This window comes from Saccostrea cucullata, unplaced genomic scaffold (assembly GCF_032062105.1).
Source record: "Saccostrea cucullata isolate Sc308-1 unplaced genomic scaffold, CSIRO_AGI_Scuc_v1 ctg7507, whole genome shotgun sequence".
NCBI classification, from domain to species: domain Eukaryota; kingdom Metazoa; phylum Mollusca; class Bivalvia; order Ostreida; family Ostreidae; genus Saccostrea; species Saccostrea cuccullata.
The window spans coordinates 3,649-25,208 of NW_026930465.1; the positions used below are offsets into that span (position 1 = coordinate 3,649).

General features: G+C 34.3%; 2 pseudogenes; both read right to left on the reverse strand.

Annotated features, from left to right (window-relative positions):
* Positions 1-632: 632 nt before the first annotated feature.
* LOC134228680 (uncharacterized) lies at positions 633-2,721 on the reverse strand (annotated as a pseudogene).
* Positions 2,722-15,082: 12,361 nt separating this feature from the next.
* Positions 15,083-17,100, reverse strand: LOC134228677 (uncharacterized; annotated as a pseudogene).
* Between the last annotated feature and the right edge of the window lie 4,460 nt (positions 17,101-21,560).

Sequence of the window (21,560 nt, forward strand, 5' to 3'; positions counted from 1 at the left end):
GTGTGAAATGCTATTAAAATGTATATGTCGTAGTATTATACAAAAAATATTGACGTCAAATTTGTGTCCAAGTACCTTTTACACTGCTTGCAGTGGAACACCTTGTCATTGACTCAAAATTTATATATATATATAAATACCCTCTTAAAATAAATTTTTGTACACTTTTTTGATGAACAATGTACAGTATTTTCAGTCTAGCATTTCAAAGACTACTGTACAGTACAGGATTTGTGTCTAAAATTTATCACATGTATGGTGTTATTCAAAATCATTTTATATTTATATAAGATAACAATATGTTTTAAAAGCATCAGTATTAAAATTAAATCACTTCACGGTAAGTATAAATTAATTACTGAGTATAAGCATTTCAATTAAACTGTTTTTAATGTAAATTGATCCATATTTTGTCACCATTTATACATATATAGAACAATAGACAGATTACTTAATTCCGAATCCAAAGAAGTGTTTATACAATGTTTTCCATTGAAATTAATTTACAATATGTATAATTTGTTCGGTATAATGTTCAATAGAAGGAACACTATTCAGGATCTGCATGTCTATGCTGGAAATCACAAATTTAAGTTTTATAATTATGGTATATACAAGTGATAGAATTATAATCACTTCAGATACTTCAGATACTTGTACACTGTCAGTGTGTTTGTGGCATTTTGTCCCAGATAGAGATTGTTCTTATCATCCACACACACACTGCGGGGTATTTGTACCCCTTGTTGTTGTGTGAGTAATGAAGACAAGAACTGACCATCCTGATCAAGGAGGTAAACTTTCTTACTGTAGTGATCAACCACCAGTATGTGACCGAGGACATCGGTACAGATTCCATAGGGATGAAACACTGACTCCTGACCTCCGTACGAGAATCTGTGTTGTCCTGATTTGTTCACCACCACTACTGCGTCTGCACAATAGTCTGATGTACAGATATCTCCATTGATGTTTTCTGTGATGTAGTGTGGATAACCATACAGTCCCTGTCCTTTGTTATCCCTCTGTATGTTCTGTAATGTTTTTCCTGACTTGTTGTACCTGGTGATTTCACCCTCTCCAAACCCACACATCATCCCAACCAGTAAGTCCCCGTTAATGTGGGAGGAGTGTATGCTGTATGGTGTCCAGTCTCCAGTTTTAATGAATTCAGTGATATTATTACCCTGTGTTATCCTGTTGATGACTTTCTTGTCTTTTTCTGTAAAGATCAGATCCCTGTCCTGTGTGACTGTGTGATAACCTTCATTTCCGCCACTGGTTTTTATCATATGTATCACATTGCCCTGTAGATCTGTTTGGGCAAGATTACCCTTACTGTCACTGATCCAGAGTCTATCTGAGTGATCTAGTGATACATGGTATACACCATCAACACCAGGTACATTGAACTCCCTGACCTTGGTGACAGAGGCAGATAGAGACATTGTTTGTTTCTTGTCACATTTCACGTCTTTATCTTGTTTTGTCTGTTCACTTGCAGATTTCATTGATGTAGAAAAAGATGCAATTTCCATGGGCTTTACTCTTCTTAATTTTTCCATTCTACTTGTTTCAGTTATTTTCCCTAGTAATTTAGCGACATCTTTTTTGCTGTATTGAGCAGAAGAAAATTCTGGTGTGACAGGTTTTATGGTTTCTGGTATGGATTTTATTTGTAAGTTCTCTGGAAGTTTAATTGTGAAGTTAGTAAGCTTAGTAGATGACAAGTAACCATGGAACTCTTTTACAAGGTCACTGAGATATGTAATATAATCATCAAATGTCTTCTCTTGGCTCTTTAATTTCTCCAGTAATGACTTCTCTATTTGGTTCAATTCCTCCATATTTTCTGAGAGAACTGTGTCCACCATGCTTTTGAGAGATTCAGCATCAGCCTTCATGGTTGTCCGGATACTGTCCATGATCTGTTTAACTTCTATGGCATCTTCCTGAACTTCTCTCTGTACATCATGTGATGTAGGAATGAAATAATTATGGATATTAGAGATTTCCTTTAGGCACAGTTCAAATTTATCTGTGTAGATAGTTTCTAAATCACTAAACCATGCCCCTGGTGTTCTTGCATTGTAGCACACTTTGAACATAAAGGGGTATTGCATTCCTTGCAGAGAATATCTATATCTTTAGTGGGGTGGATCTTGCATTTCTCCACAGGAAGTTGTCGTTTACGTTGCTGGTAAAGGACCATCTCATGGTTCTTATTTTCTGAAATCTTCAGATGTTGGTCTCTGCATTGTTTACACATCTGTTGATGACAGGAATTGCAGTAAAATTCACAATGACCATCACAATTTTTAATATCGCACTTTAGATAATGTTGAGGAGTGTCTGGAATTTTCGGTTCGGATAGTGCCATCTGAAATTAACATTGAAAAGTTTGTGACATACATATGGATTTCAAAATTAGAACAGTTTTACATATTGATTTTAATTGTTTAAGTTAAACTAAAATCATCTTCAGAAAATGATATATTTTTGTATTTTAGTTGTCTGAATAAAGTCAGACTGAAATGGAATGCCCCCATAAAGGAGTACAGTTTGTAAACTATTCTGTAGCATTAAATTTTGGATTATCTTAGACGAATAGGACTTGAGTAAGCAAAATGCCCTTTTCCAGAAAAAATTGAATTTCATGTCTGCAGGAATCCCAGGTACTTACTTTTGAAACAAATGACCTCTAAATGTATATATCTTATCTGTCAACAAACTTTGGAATGTCGGAGTGAGATTTTAGTCGATACTCAGACGAGATTTGTAATTTACTTCCTTGGTGGTGATAAATATAGATTTAAATCTCCCATGTACAACTGTACTTTAGCATCAGATGAATAATTGTGTTAAATATAGTATGTTATTACAGGAAAAATATGTTATAAAGTAAACAAATTTATTTTACAAAATTATTCAAAATTTCTTATAAAAGATATATAATTATGTGTATTTTTTAGCTAGCTCTTATTAGCCAAAAAAGTACTGGTTGCCAAAAAATCTAGTCTTCTCAATAACCACTGCGCAGATTCTCACCAAACTTTTATACAAGGATGAAAATATGCTGTAAATTAAGCAAATCTTGTCAAGATTGATTGATTGATTGTATATTGTTTAATATCGTCCCTCCCGAAAATTTTTTACTCATATGGAGACGTCACCGTATGCCGGTGAAGGGCTTCAAATTTTGACCTTTACTCGACACTTAGGGCCATTGAGCAGTGAGGGATCTTTATCGTGCCAACGCCTGCTGCTGACACGGGGCCTCGGCTTTTAAGGTCTCATCCGAAGGACCGGCAACTTTCACTTCAAAGTGCCGGGCGGATGGCGAAGGAACAGTTGCTTCCCATTTTAACGACTAGGTCGGTCGCGGCCGAGATGCGATCTCACGACCTCCCGATCACGGTGCGAAATCTATTCAAGAAAAGACAAAAATAGGGTGGGGTCATTAAAAATCTTCTTCTCGAGAACCACTGTGTCAGAAAAGCTGAAACTTAGGTGAAAGCATCCTGGGGTATAGTAGATTTTAAATTGTTCACATCATGATTCATGAGGGTAGGATGGGGTCACAATAGGGAATCCCAGTTCTACATTGAAATATGTAGAAACTAGAGGTACTGTGAGCAATGAGCTCACTAAATGATACCCCCCGCCACCCATATGGTTATAATGGCAAAGTCCATGTTTTGCTGTGGCCGGGAAACCCATAATATGTGTCGTATCAAAAAGTAAAGTAGGAGGTGCACAATGGAAGTATGTGATAAAGATTCTGTGAAAGTTTTATTAAATTTCACTCTGTGGTATAAGAGGAGTTGCTGATAAGAGATGTGTACCCCTAGCATAACAGACAGACGGACGGACAGCTAGACAGCTAGACGGACGGACGGACATACCCATTACAGAATACCCTCCTACTTTTCAATCGGGGGTATAAAAAATCTCCCTCTCAAGAACCACGTCGCCAGCGTGGCGCAATGGTTAGAGCGTCTGCTTTAGAGTCGTCCTGGCTTAATGAAATTGCAATGTTCTTGGATTTTAAGGTAAGGAGTCATCCTTGCGTCGCAGGTTCAAATCCCACCGGGGGATGTGGAGACCGATCCATCAGATAAGACTAAAACTGAGCTCCCATGTCGCAGTAGGTGCTGGCACGATCCCTCACTGCTCAATGGCCCTGAGTGGCGAGCATAGGACAAAATTTGTTGCTCTGACATCGGCAAGTGGTTTCCATATGAATGAAAAATTCTTGAGAGGGACGTTAAACAACATACCATCAATGAATCATCTAAAAAATAACTGGACCAGAAAAGCTAAAACTTATATGGAAGCATCCAGGGGTAGTGTAGATTCCAAATGTTTTTAATCATAACCCCGGGGGCAAGGCAGGACCACAACAGGGAATCCAATTTTGAAATATGTAGAAAATGTCTTTAATTCTTCTTTTCTAGAACCAAAGGGCCATAAATGCTGATATTTAAGTGGTAGCATCCTGAGGTAGTGTAGATTCTAATTTGTTCAAATCCTGACACCTAGGGGTAAAGTGGGGCCACAGTAGCTATTACAAGGGGGAATCAGGTGAAGAAGGTACAGCAGGCCAAAGTTGAATACTCAGGTGAACAGGTCCATGAGCTCTTGTTTTTGCTTTCTTGAAGTTTTGCAGTTTGAACACTATAGTTTGTCAAGGAATTAGGCATTTCTGGTAGTGAGTACCATGCATTCCAAGGATGAAGGAGTCACTAGTGAGCTCAAAACACAAACAAATCGTCTCAGGGAATATGTCTCACAACTCGCTGTGGCTCTTCTGGAGGCTACCCACATTCTAACACTGAATTCCAGGCAAAATGGACGCTAGTCATCAATTGTACAAGAACGGATGGCCAGTTTATCTACCGCACCCCTATTAATGTTATTGTGATTTAAATTCAAGACACGTGGTTTAGGTTGATCTATTCAAAGGTTATAGGGTAGAACCGGTTTTATAAATAAAATTGGCAGTAAACATGATATTGCTATAGACTGTTTCTGTTGAAAACATGTCGTGTAATAAATGCTTCCAGATCTCTCTGAAAGACTTTCATGATTTACAACAGAAAAAGGGTGGCTAAAGGAGGGGGTGTTAAAATAACAATATATCTTATTCTTTTCGGCAAAAATTAGAGAAAACAAAATACAAAGATAAATAATAATAAATAAATAATAAATAGTAATAAATGAATTGTTTGTCATTATGAGCATGAAAATAATACTTTTAAAAATGCTTTTCATTTACCATTAGATTTCTTTCAAGCATAAAATTCCTGTAGTACTAGTAGTAACCCATAATGCAAAACTCATTCAGCTCATTGGTCTTTTAAAATCATGCTGATGCCTCATTTGCTAATCTGAATCCAAAAAATATAGTCCCTGTTTCCATGTAAAAATATTTGTCAAAAAAAAATTTAATTCATAACAGCAGAAAATTGTATCATAGAGAATACTTATTTAAGTTTTAATGAATGTAAAGGAGATCGATTGATTGAAGTACATTTCTACAGACATTATCAACTTATTCTAGGGTGGTAAAAACTGAAACGCACCATAACTTTTCTGTTTACCATGCCTCCACCTGCTAGTCACTTCCTAGCCACATTTCCGTGATTAATTTACCCTATCTCGCTAAAATCTCGCTAACTCTCGCCCGAGCCACTGCTAGAGCTACTCTGAACTCATCGGGTTTTATAATTTGCAGAACACCGAAAAATAAAAAGTTCCGAACACATTAGTAGGGGTGTACCGTATTGGTTAAGATAATCACTGTGACTTGCTGGTTACTTTTACTTGCGAAAATGTGACATTTAAAAGGTGAGAGTTTAGAATTGATCTGCTTGTGTGTCTGTGTGTGTGTTTTTTTTAAAGTCATCAGCAGTCTCTATTGCTAAGGCATTCATTTCAGTGTCTTATAGCCGCATTGTCCATTTCCATATTAACTCAGATTTAAGTAATAGTTTCAATGGGCATAGTATTGTTTTTGTTTGCTACAAAATGCAATAGATTGTTTGAAAAGAATTCATATTTTTTCTAACAGGGTCCTGGACTTTTTCCAGAAAATATTAAAGAAATGTTACTAGAAGATGTCATCTTCCTTATCATTTTGTTACATGTCATTTGAATAAGAATTAAGAAACTTTTTTTAAAATTAATAATGAGAAAAATATTCAGTTTTAGTGAAATGATGAAATAAATAAAATGAAAAATCGAATTCATTATGGAAATCATTATGATTTCGGTCGCACCAAAACTGGAAAAGAAGCTATGTGTTTTATTTCACAGATATATTTTTATCCTTACATTGTATACACTATCTTTTAAAAAAGTCATATTTTTACGAATTTTTTAAAGGTTTTCCTGCAAAAAATTTATACTTTAACAGCTGTAATACATGTACCAATCTCGTCAATGTAATTAAGACTGCAGTTATTCTGTTTATCATGCATGATTTTTTATCACCTAAAATTTTATGAAATTAAACTTATAAATTTAAGGAGAGTTTGAAATTGTTTTGATATAGTCAGACATAAAAACATATTGTAAGATTTCTGCCAAGTACTTGAATGTGATACAAGTATTTGTAAATGTATTGCACTGTAGTTCTGAGAAGTCTTTTGTTTCCAATACCTGTGATATATTTATTATCTAGTACATATTTGTATACAGGAATTTTTAATAGATGTATTATATAGAGAGAAAAAAATATGTGTAGATACTATAGACCTTTTGTGTACAAGTTTTGACTGACTTCAAAAGCTATTATGAACAGATGTCATATACAGTGCCATTGTACGAGGGTCAGCAAGAGTTGGAGGAGTGTAAAATTAGACACAATTGAACTTTGGTTTCTTGAACATCCAATTTCTCAAACACCATGGATATGTCTAAAGTGAGTTGGATCTTCCCGCCACTGCTTCTTTTTGTTTTTTATTCTAAGTATCTGGAATCCTATGATATCTGATAAGTATTTTTACTCATTGAGTCATTTGATAACGTGGTTTGACTGTATTTAAAGCGGCAATACGGCTGCAAATCGTGTGCTTTTTCATTCACATTTACCAAATATATCATCAAGTAATAAAGTAAAAAGTTGAAGTAAGCAGTTTGAGAAAAATAAATATTCTCTCCTCACACAAAATTGACGTAATTAGAATCTGCCGGAAAATCAAGGGTCGTACAAGTTAGCTCTGTTTATCTCTGTTTACTTGTACCACGTGAATTCTAAAATGACACGTGCATACAATGTAGGGATATTAGGTAAAAGCAATTCTCAGAATTAAAATATCATAACTCTCCGGTAATTTAATAATAGTTAACATTTTAGTCTGCATTCAGATGAATTTAACATGATTAAGTACAAATGTTGACGTTTTGTGTATTGGGGTGCAGGAAAGGAAAATCCACCAAATCATACGTCATCGCGGCAAAATGTCAAACATAATACCTTTCTGTAGTTCCAATAAAATTTTCACTTCAAATGGCAATAAATTTTATATGTAAAAAATGCATTTTAACGTTGAATATACACTTTTTTTCTTTGAAAGTCATGGAGAGACGAGAAATGATACCATGTATATCAACAAACCTGTAGGGTAAAACCTTCGAGAGCCCTACGTGAGTGTCGCAGTGATCCCGTTTCTTCTTCATCCAATGTATTATATTAATTTCCCAACTAAATTTTTGTCAGGAAAGTTGCTTTTAAATTTCAAGCCCTATTTTTGGTTTCGTTTTTTGTTTTGATCAACTTTGTCAATGTAGCAATGGGCTTCCCTCTCTTACCATGCTGTTTTGTTTATGAAAACTATACGCATGCGTCATGTGCGTGTATAGCATGGAATGTGGAACTTCGAACACGTTGCGATGTATATATTTATGTACCATAAATAATTATTAACTTTAATGAAATAATCAGAATTATTTACTTATAAAATTTGTAATTTTCTGAAAGTGTATACATTTATGAGTATGAAAAAAATTCCAAATCCTATAGGAAAATTTTAACAAGTCTGTTTTTGAAGAGATGCGTGATATTGCCACTTTAATATTATAGTATTTTATGAATATAATGCTGGGTAAATTACGATATGTTTTTATGAATACTTTATTGGTATGGTCTTCACAATGTCAAGGCTTCACGATTAAAAACTAAACATGACATTGGAAATGAGTTCACTATTAAATAGTGATGTAATATGAGTTACTTCCCTTTGACTGAAATTGTGTTTTCGCAAGTGTATGAACATTAATTCCCACATTCAAGAATGGCACTTTTATGTTGCATCTTACTTCCATTTAGTTGCTCAACTATGGAACGCCATCACTGCCTTATAGCATACAACTATGCATTTATTACGTCAATTTATCATTACGTGATGTGAACATATCTTTACGTTATGTCCATTTTTTATGGGATGATGAAAATATATCTTAACATCATGTCAATGCTGCATTAAATGAAGTAAATACTCCTTTCATTATGTCAGCACTTCATAACTTGAAGTAAAAAATTCATTATGTGAAGTGATAATGTGTTTACATTGTGTTAAAACTTTATTACGTGAAATGAATGTTTCTTTACATCATTTCATTTCTTTAATATGTGAGGTCAAAATTGCATTACGTCAAGTAAATTGTGTTTTATAATTAAACTTATCATCACATGAAGTCAAAAGCCCATTCCTTTTTGAGAGTGTATATTTCTATTATATCAAAGTATTATTACGTGATATGGATTTATCTTTATTTTACGGCGAGGGCATCATGATGTGAGGTGAACCATTTCTCACCTTTATGTCAGTGCTTTATTACGTGGTGTAAAAAGTGTATAACATAATGTGAACATATCTTTACATTATATTAACACGTTATTACATTATGTCAAAACTCCATACCGTGATGTGGATATATTATAACGTTATGCCAACTCTTTCTTATGTGATTTAAAAATATCTTTATATTGTGTTAACTCTTTATCATGTGGATTCCAAGTTCATTACCTGATGCAAAAATACATTTACATTATCTCAAAGCTGTATATCTAGTATATAATAAATGTTGACGACCGTGTTTTAATGACTGGTAAGAAGGGGGGGGGGTCGTGATTGATTAGGAAAAATTACAGGCACATAATATCAACCCCCCTCTTTTCCCAGACATAACTTTACTATAGAAAATGTAATGTTCATTGAAACTGTTCAGCCCCCCCCACCCCCACTTCTTGTTGAAATATAGTCCACTAAAGGTAATATAATATATCTGGAAAAAATAGGATTGATTGAAGTTGGACCACTCTCCCCGAAATAGGATTTTCGGACTTGGACATTTTTTTTCTTGGCTTGTCTAGTTTTTTTCGAATAAATGATTTTTTTTACTGGCTGACCTCCTCTTTCAAAAAAATGATGCTACGTCACTGGAGTTAGTAATTTTTTTTAATCATTCCAGGGCCAGAATTCTATTACAAAAATCTATCAGTCGCTCATCTAAATCAATTGAATATGCCTTAGTAAGCATGCATGGGCACATATCAGTGGCAGATATGGGAATCTTGAACAAGGAAGGGGGACGGTATATGGTTGGAGACCAAGGGCGGAAAGCGGAGAAGCTCTCAGGCTTTATAGTTTTATAGAAAAAAGTTTTCAACTTAATTCAGCTAAACTTAAAGTGAAACTAATGCAATGTCCTACAAAGTTTAAGACTTTTATAAAAAAAAAAAAAAAAATTCAAAATAAAAAGAAAAAAATGATTGCTGCACGACTCATAATATTTGATTTATTTAATTATCAGATTAAAGTAAACACCATTGAATTTCGACGTGACTTTAATTCACAGTCGCAGTGTTAAGGCTTTGCATGTTTCAAGATTGTCAATCATTTGTCGCTTAAAGTTTTCATTTAAAGATGTCATTCCGAAATCGCTGAGAATCTCTTCTACGACAGTTTTCTCTCCCGCCATTTTAGTGCTTGCGGAACGCGGAAAATACGTTATGCTCATATAAAGGCCGAGGATACCCGCGTTCGCATAACGTAATAGTGAATCGACATAATGTAGAAGAGTGCGCACAGTATGGCATGAGCTTTTCACATCAGTTAATAAAAACTAAGATTGTCATCAAAAGTAAACATAACGAAATGCAAGTTGACGAAATAAAATTGTAGTATGTGTAAATGTCATAAAGAGTTGATATAATGTAAAGGAAAGTTAACACGATGCAAAAGTAGTGTATGTTAATGTCATAAAGAGTTGACATAATGTAATGGAAGGTTGGCACAATGCAATAGTAGGGTGGGTTAATGTCATAAAGAGTTGACATAATGTAATGGAAGGTTGACACAATGCAATAGTAGTGTGGGTTAATGTCATAAAGAGTTGACATAATGTAATGGAAGGTTGGCACAATGCAATAGTAGGGTGGGTTAATGTCATAAAGAGTTGACATAATGTAATGGAAGGTTGACACAATGCAATAGTAGTGTTCTGCTATAAGGCAGTGACGGCGTTCCATACTCAACTGTTAATTTTGATAGACTTTTTATAACCTTTAAAAGAAATAAGTTTGAGTTGATATTTAGTTTGATTTAAAAAAAAAAAATTTTGCACAGAAAAAATTTCATACAGTGTACCGTATACTGACACATAAAGTCTTTTTTATATAAATATTAAGAGGTGCTTGCAGTGATTAAAAAGATTTGTTATGCCCCGCCATGAATATGGCCGGGGCATGTAGTGTTTGTCATGTCTGTCTTCCGTCCTTCCGTCCTGCTCAAAGCTAAGTTTCAAAGAAACTATCCAAGATATTTTCATCAAACTTCTTATGCTGATAGATATTGATGACAGCTATGCAACTGCATCAACATTTTTTGACCTTGACCTTTCCTTTGACCTTGACCTCACTTTTCTTAAATTAGCGTTTTGCTCAGTTTTAAACATACCATTCAAAATGGTCTTGTCAAACTTCACATGTTGATACAAACTTGCACAGATGATGCATCTCGGGATGAACACTACCAGACTTGCTTCGGATGCTGGATCTGACCTACATTTTCCAGATGAGTGACCAGGTTAAAGTTTTTAAAGCAGGTCCATTCCTAGGGAACTTTAAGCCCTACTTGGACCAAACTTGCATTGATGATGCATCTAAGGATGGACACTACCGGACTTGCTTCGGATGCTGGATCTGACCTACATTTTCCAGATGAGTGACCAGGTTAAAGTTTTTGGAGCAGGTCCATTTCCAAGGAACTATAAGCCCTGCCTGAACCAAACTTGCATGGATGATGCATCTAGGGATGGACACTACCAGCCATGCTTCGGATGTCGGATTTGACCTATATTTTCATTACCTATTAACTATAAGTCCTACCTGAACCAAACTTGCATGGATGATACATCTAGGGATGGACACTACCAGACTTTCTTCGGATTCTGGATCTGACCTATATTTACATTCCCAAGTAACTAAAAGTCCTACCTGAACCAAACTTGCATGGATGATGCATCTAGGGATGGACACTACCAGACTTGCTTCGGATGCTGGATCTGACGTATATTTTCCATACAAGCAATTCAGCTGCATCACTATTCAAGATATTCTGATCAAATTTTATACACATACAAATTTTCATGTTGCTTTACTAATATATCCTCGGCGGGGCATTCATGTCCTATGGACATATTTCTAGTTTGTATCTGAATTTATGAATGTTAAAATCATTGACGAGTCATACATGTATTTTTTACACTTTGTACACCATAGTGTTATTTTTGTTGGTAAAGAAACATGTTTTTAGTGTTATTGAAATTAAAATACATAGATAGCATGCCTCTTGTTTTTGTGTGGAAGCTTGATGGGGTTTGATACACTATCAATTATTCAAAATGTGTATCGTTTTTGTGTACAGAGTAGAAAGAATAGTCAAAACTCAAAAGCAAGGGGTTGTTGAAACCAGTCCATAGTCAATATAAACTGGCACATCTCCTTCTTTGGGTCAGTCCATGAAGTTTTGAAAATGTAAGCTTGTATCATACATGTTCATCCTTTTTGACATCAGTATCTTAATTCACATGTTTGACAAACTGAAGTGAACTTAGACTAGTGATAAGAAAATAATTCGTTTTCTAGATTTATTGCATGTATATTTAGAAAGACAATTTGATTTATATTGGAGTCTTTTGAAATAAACATTAATAAAAGATTGGAATATAAATAAGCTGAAAGTTCTTGGTGGATGTCGTCAAAAGTTTGCCTTAATAAGAGAAGTCATAAAACAAAGATCCGTGTCATAAAAATCATGGTTTTAATTAACAACAATGTCTTCAAAGTTTTATTCAATACTTTTTTTTAAACAATATTCTATTAATATAGATAAGTAAACTGTAGTTTGTTTCATTTTATTTTCTGCAAAACGAGACAGAATTATAAACAGTTTGAGTATTTTGCGAAATTCGAGTGTTCACCATTTTGAATTGCCATCTTGAACTAATTAATACAGCTTTCAAATTTAAACTTAAATTTATTGTGTAATTATAAACTATCTTTAAACAAATTTAAACAACTGAATTAGTGTTCTTGTATCATTTTTTAGTTGCATTATGTTCAGTAACCTATTCACGCATTATTTCTTAAATCTGAAAAATATTAATAAGGCATTATTAGAAAATTAGATGTCTGTCATTTTGAATCGCCTTTTTAACTTTAGGTACTATCGTATAAGCAGAATATTTAGGGAGGATTTAATTTTGGCATTATTGGGTAGGGAGTTGAGATCGCTAAAATTTAATATCGCTAAAAATTAATTGCATTTTATCTGTAATAGCTTCTATAGTGAGCATTTTAAAATCGCGAAAATTACATCTCGCTAAGATTAAAGTACCAATTGATAAGGTCAATTCGCTAAAATTGCCTCTCGCTAAATTTCCACTTACACGGTAAATGGCTTGGAAACACCAAACATCAGTTTGTTGACTGAAAAGTAGACAAATATATCAGTTCTAATTTGGTTTAAGAATTATCAAACTTTGAAAGTTGATGCAGCTTATGTCCTCGTTGTATGTCGACTTAATTGTAGGTTATTCTGACCTACTTTTGGGATTTTATGGCTATATTTAAATATTTTCGGGTACTAATCTTTGTAGAGTCACCAAACTTTGTTGGTTGATGTCTCTTGGTGCTTGGAGTAGTACGTCAGCTGAAAAGTAGGTCTCTGTGATCTGATTAAATATTTTTTTCAGGTACATATTGGCTTAGAATCATTACACTGTGTCAGTTGATGCATCTTGGGTCCTCAAAGTATGTAAACTGAAAAGTAGGTCACTGTGACCTACGTTGGAAATTTTATAGTTATAATGAAACATTTTAGACATTAATTGATTTAGAATCGTCAAACTTCGTCAGTTGTTGCATCTTGGGTCCTCGTATTATGAGTACTGAAAAGTACATAAGTAGGCCACCATGACCTACTCTTAGTAAGTCACTATGACTTAGTATTAAGTACCAGTTGGTTTAGAATAATCTTGGGTTCTGAGATTTTTTTATCTAAAATGTAGGTCATGATGACTTACCTTTTGAATTTCAAGGCTTTATCTTCGTATACATTCAGGATACTTAGAGGCGTCAAATAGAACTGAAAGCTAGGTTGTGTAATTTATCAGCAGAGTGATTCAAGGTCCCTGTGCCTCTTGCTCTGTTCCTTCTCTGAGTATTAAGTAATTAAAGCATGCTAATTGTATAGTTATGTTAAGCAATGGTACCTCTTCCAAACTGTGAATGTCTTGGCTTCTTGTTTAAAACACACAAACCAAATTCAATTGTTGCATTATACTCAGGTGATCTACAAGGCCTGTAGGCCTCTTGTAAAGGCAGAGTATTTTTCCATAAGGTCCTTATAAAGTGGTTTTTCTACTGTAAATAGTTGAAATTTTGTCAGGAGAAATTAAAAAGACATTTCAAAGAAGATTGATTGATTGTATGTTGTTTAATGTCCCTCGCGAAAATTTTTCACTCATATGGAGACACCATTTGCCGGTGGAGGGCTACAAATTTTGTCCTATGCTCGGCACATAGGGCCATTGAGCAGTGAGGGGTCTTTTTTCCATCACCTACTGCGACAAGGGACCTCGGTTTATACGGTCTCATCGAAGGACCGGTCTCCTTGTCCCACAGTGGATTCGAACCCGCGATGTAACTACTTACTTCACGACTTTAGAGCAGATGATCTAACCAATGCGCCACGTGGGCGACAAGTCAAAGAGAAACGACAATATAATCTGACAGCGCAAATGTGTGACAGCAACACAAAGTTTATTCTATGACTTTTTTTGCTCTGCTTAGGCATATGTATTGCGCATTCTATAACATCTAGGAAGAAAAAAATATGAATGAATTATTTTAAAAAAATGCAAATGAATTGAGATGACCAGACTCTTGCATTAAACACTGCACTATGGAAGTCTTTTTTCCAAACTCAGCATTGATCATAGGGGTTTCCATTATTCTAAAGGCTGCAAGAGTTTCTTGAAATGAATAATTACATATAACACCGCATGCAGTGGGCACTTTTTTGTTGATTTAAAATTTATAAATAAAAAATTATCATCTTAAAATGATTTTGGTTGATATATTGTACAGTTTTTTTGGTACACTTTTTGGATGAATAATATACATGCAGTTTTTTCACCCAAATTCCAGCATTTTAAAGACTACTGTACAGTACAGGATTTGGGTCTAAAAATTATCACATATATGGTGTTAATTCATTATCTATTTTTTAAGATAACGATATGTTTTAAAAGCATCAGTATTAAAATCAAATCACTTCATAGTAAATCATGAATTAATTTCTGAGTATAAGCATTTCACTAAAACTGTTGTGCTTTCTTGTTTACTAAACATTGAGTCATATTTTGTCATCATTTAAACAAAGAAGAATAGACAGATATCTTTTAATTCCAAATCCCAAAAAGTTTTATACAATTTTTTCCATTGAAATCAATTTACAGTATGTACATTTTGTTCAGTATAATGTTCAATAGAGGGAACACTATTCAAGATATTCATTTCTGTGCTGGAAATCACAAATTTAAGTATTATAACTATGCACAACTGATAGAATTATAATCACTGGAGGTACTTGCACACTGTGAGTGTGTTGGTGTCATATTGTCCCACATAGAGATTGTTCTCATCATCCACACACACACTACGGGGATGGTATACCCCTTGTTGTCGTGAGAGTAATAGAGACAAGAACTGACCGTCCTGATCAAGGAGACGAACAGTGTTACTGTACTGATCACACACCAGGATGTGACCGAGGACATCAGTACAGATTCCATAGGGCCAGAACTCTGACTTCTGACCTGTGTAGGAGAACCTGTGTTGTCCTGATTTATTCACCACCACTACTGTCCTTTTATAAATGTCTGATGTACAGATATCTCCATTGATGTTTTCTGTGGTGTAGTGTGGATAACTATACAGTTTCTGACCTTTGTTATCCCTCTGTATGTTCTCTACTTCTTTTCCTGTCTTGTTGTACCTGGTGACTTTACCCTCTCTATCTGTCATCATCCCCACCAGTAAGTCCCCGTTGATGTGGGAGGAGTGTATGCTGAGTGGTGACCAGTCTCCAGTTTTGATAATTTCAGTGATATTATTACCATGTGTTATCATATTGATGACTTTCTTGTCTTGGTCTGTAAGGATCAGATCCCTTCCCTTTATCACAGTGTGGTAACCTTGAGATCCACCTCTGGTTTTTATCTTCTGTATCACATTCCCCTGTAGATCTGTTTGGACAAGATTACCATCCATGTCACTGATCCAGAGTCTGTCTGGTTGATCTAGTGATACATGGTATACATTCTTAACACCTGGTACGTTGAACTCCCTGACCTTGGTGACAGAGACAGATAGAGACAATGTTTGTTTCTTGTCAGATTTCACGTCTTTATCTTGTTTTGTCTTTTCACTTGCAGATTTCATTGATGTAGAAAAAGAAGTTTCCATTGGCTTTACTCTTCTTAATTTTTCTTTTCTATTTGTTTCAGTTATCTTCCCTAGTAATTTAGCAACATCTTTTTTGCTGTATGGAGCAGAAGAGAATTCTGGTGTGACAGGTTTGGTGGTTTCTGGTATGGATTTTATTTTTAAGTTGTTTGGAAGTTTAGTTGTAAAGTTAGTAAGCTTAGTAGAGGACAGGTAACTCTGGAACTCTTTAACAACATCACTGAGATAGGCAATATAATCATCAAATGTCTTCTCTTGGCTCTTTAACTTCTCCAGTAATGACTTCTCTATTTGCTGTAATTCTTCCATATTTTCTGAGAGCACTATGTCCACCATGATTTTGAGAGACTCAGCTTCAGACTTCATGGATGTCCGTATGCTGTCCATGATCTGTTTAACTTCTGTGGCATCTTCCTGAACTTCTCTCTGTAAATCCTGTGATGTAGGAACAAAGTAATTATGGATTTTAGAGAGTTCGTTTTGGCAAATTTCAAATTTCTCTGTGTATATAATTTCTAAATCATAAATTGATGTCCCCGATGATCTTGCATTGTTGAACACTTTGAACATAAAGAAACATTGCATTCTTCGCAGAAAATATCAATATCTTTAGTGGGGTGGATCTTGCATTTCTGCACAGGAAGTTGTCGTTTACGTTGTTGGTAAAGGACCACCTCATGGTTCTTATTTCCTGAAATTTTCAGATGTTGGTCTCTGCATTGTTTACACATTTGTTGATGACAGGAATTGCAGTAGAATTCACAATTTCTCTCACAATCTTCAGTACCACACTCTAGAACGTGTTGAGGGGTGCCTGGAATTTTCGGTTTGGAGAGCGCCATCTAAAATAACATTGAAAACTTTGTTACATGCGATCAGACTGAAAAGGAACGCCCCCACAAATTAGTAAAGTTTGTAAATCTGTTGTATCAAATCTTAGATTATCTTACTGAAATAGGTTTTGAATAAACAAAATGCCTTTTCTGAGAAAAAATTCATCTCATCTCTGCAGGCATCCCATGTACATGTACTTACTTTTGACACAAATGACCTCTAAATGTAGTTCTATATATCTGTCAACAAAGTTAGGAATGTCAGAGTGAGATTTTCTCCCATGTACAACTGTACTTTAGTATCAAATGAATACTAGTGTTGAATATAGTAACATGTTATTACAGGGAAAAAATGTTATAAAGTAAACAGATTTATTTCTCAAAATTATCCAAATTTTTTTTATAAAAGGTATATTAATTATTTGTATTTGTTATCTCTTAAATTATGAGCCAAACAGTACTACTGAGCAGATTATCACCAAACTTAAATACAAGGATGAGGATAATGATATGATGTAGATTAAAAATTGTTCCAGGCATTACCCTGGGGGCAAAGGATGTGGTCTCAAGGAGTTGTGTTGATGTTGACCAAAAGTTATGTTTTGTGAAAACTATGATGGTAAGAAAAGACAAAAATAGGGGGTGGTCATTAAAAAATCTTCTTCTCAAGAACCTGACTGTGCTAGGAAAGCTGAAACTTAGGTGAAAGCATTCTGGGCTAATATAGATTCTAAATTGTTCAAATCATGATCCATGGGAGTAGGACGGGGTCACATAAGGGAATCCAAGTTTTTCATTGAAATATGTAGAAAAAATCTTGATAAAAAGAACTTTATTCGGTAATAACCAATATTTGCCCAAAATCAAACTTTGATGGAGATATATTTAATAAAGTTCTTAAACAGGGGAGTATATGCTGACTTCAAAGCACTGAATATTTTTATAAGTAATGACGCCGTATGTACGTAATGACGTCATAAACATGACGTAAATTTCAGTTTTTTATGAATTTTACAGAAAAATGTACATATTTCTTCGATATTTTGAGTGAAAGTCACCGAGCGCATGTTTGTTCAGGATCAATATTTTGATATAATGTGTAGAATGATAATATCAATGAAATATGTCAATATTGTTCCTGAACAAACTTGCGCTCTATAATTTTTAAAGCTAAAATTGTTGAAATTTTGTCCATTTTGTCCTCTTTCTGAAAAAGGATATAAAATCGGACTAGTTTGTGACGTCATAAAAACAAAAATTGTGAATACACTGCTTTGACACTATAATATTTTCTGTTAATTTATATTTCTCATACAATTTAATGAATTCAGCACATTTCAGGAAGTTTTCGTAATTTGACTTTTGTGGGGGCAAATATATGCAATATACCGCATATAGTTCTTTTCTCAAGAACCATGTCACCTGCATGGCACATGGTTAGATCATCTGCTTTAAAGTCGCAAAGTAAGGCGTCATCCCTATGTCGCAGGTTCGAATCCCACTGTGGGATGTGGAGACCGGTTAGATGAGAGTGTATAAACCGAGGTCCTGTGTCACAGTAGGTGTTGCCACGATCCCTCACTGCTCAATGGCCCTGTGTGCATACCTCTTATCTCTCTTGGTTTTTGTTGATCACATCAAGCGCACTGAGGCGGACTTTGAGCGTCAAACTGGAGGGATAAAAAATAGTAAAACATGTAGTTATACCTCTCATCAAACCATTTTTTCAATGAGTAATTATACTAGGAAATCCAATTTTAGGAATAGTTTTCTTTATTACCGAGTACATGAAACTTGTTTCAATAATGTCGTAAGTCATTGTACAATGTTTTGTTTGTGTTGTCAAAATTAAATGGTGGTCTACGTGCATGTATTTGCATTGATGCCTAAAAATTAGGGACCATGTTGTTACTCCAAAATGTCGTCGTGCACTATGACCTAACATTTCAATTCTGAATGTTAATTGGGTCATGACCCCCCACAGCATCAATTTTGGTTGACAGGTATGCTGTGCGCCGAGTATAGGACAAAATTTGTAGCTCTCCATGGGCAAGTGGTGGCATCTCCATATGAATGAAACATTCTTGAGAGGGACGTTAAACAACGTACAATCAATGAATCATCTTAAAAACCACTGCACAAGAAAATTGACTTTACTAGTATAGTCTTCAGAATTACGACTTCATGATCAAAAACTATACCTGACATTGGAAAGTGAATTCTTTATTAAATAGTGATGTGATATGAGTTATTTCCCTTAGCCTGAAACAGTGTTTCATCAAGTGTATGAACTTCCCAAATACAATTTCTGTTATGTCGTATACTACTTCCATTTAGTTGCTCAACTGTTATTTTTGAGAGAATTTTGTATAAACTTTAGAAGAAAATAAGTTTGTTTTGATAATTTGATTTTTTTCCCTTCATTTATGGCACAGAAAAAAATTCCCTACAATGAATACCAACACAAAAACTACTTTTTATATCGATGTTAAAAGGTACTTGTAGTTATTAAAAAGATTTGTTTGTATCTGAATTTATGAATGGTAAATTCATTGACGAGTCATACATGTATTTTTTACACTTTGTACACCCTAGTGTTATTTTTGTTGATATAGAAATATTTAACTGTGTATAATATGCTAGTTCATAATATAGGTAATAAGGAAACAATAATCCTCTAAGCTTTAAATGCATTGTAATGAAAGACAAATTGATTTATATTTGTTTCTTTTATTAATTAATGTTTATAAAGTATATAACAGAAAACAAGAACTGATATAAACAACAAACATCTTAGGCTTACTGCCGGTGTAAAGACGAATAATGACCCCCGTCGAATAATGACCGGGGGTCATTTTTCAACGACAAAAAATGACCCCCTACCCGTAGAAAAAAATTCATTTTTTGTAGAAAAAGTGTCCTAGGGGGTCATTATTTTATATGTTAGTCGTATGAAAAATTGACCCCCATTGAAAAATGACCCCCTTTAAAGTGAAAAGAGATTCTTTAATTGTCAAGTAAATAAAATTTCTTTTTAATATTCCTCCTTATAGTGTTTGCTTAAAGAATGATATTCCACTTGTTTTTAGAAATCAAACCATGCAACAATCGGGTTCCAATACTCTTTAATAGAAAAATTAATTTTTCCTTCATTTCAACTTTTAGCTTTTATAAGTTTGGCAAATCCTATTTGACAATGAAAGAGGAGGAAATTTTTAGCCCCCCCCTCCCGAAAAAAAAAATTACGTTTAATCAAAAACAAACAAAAAATAAATGAAAAGCAAAAATATAAATAAAACTCTATACCTTTCAATAAAACTGAAAGAGGCTCTAGATAAAATATTGAAATGAAGTTAAGCCTTCACACAAGTTCAATCATATAATAATTTACTTCGCCATGATTAAAGCATACTTTAAATGTTGTTGGGGGTATACTTGAAAGTATTGTGGCAGAGTAACAGTTAAAAATTAGTAGAATAGTAGATTATTTTAAGCTTAGAAGAATTACACGCTTAGTTTGGACTTTCAGTAAGGCCTGGCATTCTCGACGTTACCTAATTAGCTTCTGAAATTGACACAGCTTCCCTTCACTGTTGAAATATACAAATGATAGAAATGCGGCCGAATGTCAACTGGTGTAGTAAATAGCCAATTAAAAGTTCTCTCACGGCACAGAGGTGGGGCATAAGTCGTCTGATCGTTATCAACAACATTTTTAAGTTCCTATGTTATTAATTTCGTAACCAATGAGAATCTACTAGTATTCTCCATTATGTAGCGCCGAGAAAGTCACGCCCTACTGAAAGTCCAAAGATAGGGTAAAATACTCCTATTTTTAGTCCCTCCTTATAGAAAAATAAGGGTAGGATAGTTTTTTTTGTTGCTTTTGTTGATAATCAACTTCCTCCTAAATAAGTAAGGGGGCGGGGTGCGTATAACACCTAAAAATATGCTTTGGAAAGCTATGGGCTAGTGTAAAATACACACTCTTATGCAAAAACTATACATGTAAAATAACCTTTTGATTTAGCACACAGTATTAATTACATTTCTTATTTCTTATTTTACTCCACGATTTTACCCAGTTCTGAGTATAATTTTCAGAGAATTTATATATGAAAAACAGAACAAACATTTTCATTTTTGTAACGTCTTCTTTATACTGTATCATAATATGAAAATTTAATTGAAGACCATTTCTTTTATGTCCCTGTAATCGAAGATTCGGGAGTATATAGTTTTATCGTGTCCGTCTGTATGTCTGTTTCTCCGCAAAAACTTTAACCTTTACCATAACTTTTCATTTATTGTAGCTATGTCTTTCAAATTCAATATGTGTACATTCTTTGTGACAAGACCTTACTTTGGGTACCATAAGATTTGACCTTTTGATCTTTACCTTGGAGTTTGTCCCATTTTACACAAAAATGCCAAATTTTTAATTAATTTACTTTGGCTATAACTTTTAAACGGAAGATACTAGTACTCTCATACTTCATAAAATTTAATAAATGTAATCCTTGTTACATTAAACCTTTCTTAAGTAACCATCAACTTTGACCCTTTGACCTTTGAGTTTGACCTTCCTTTCAAACACTTATCCTTAGCCATTAATTTTTAACAAGTGGTGCTAGGGCTTTCCTATTTTGCAATTGTATTTCTTGTGAGAAGACCCTACTTTGGGTACA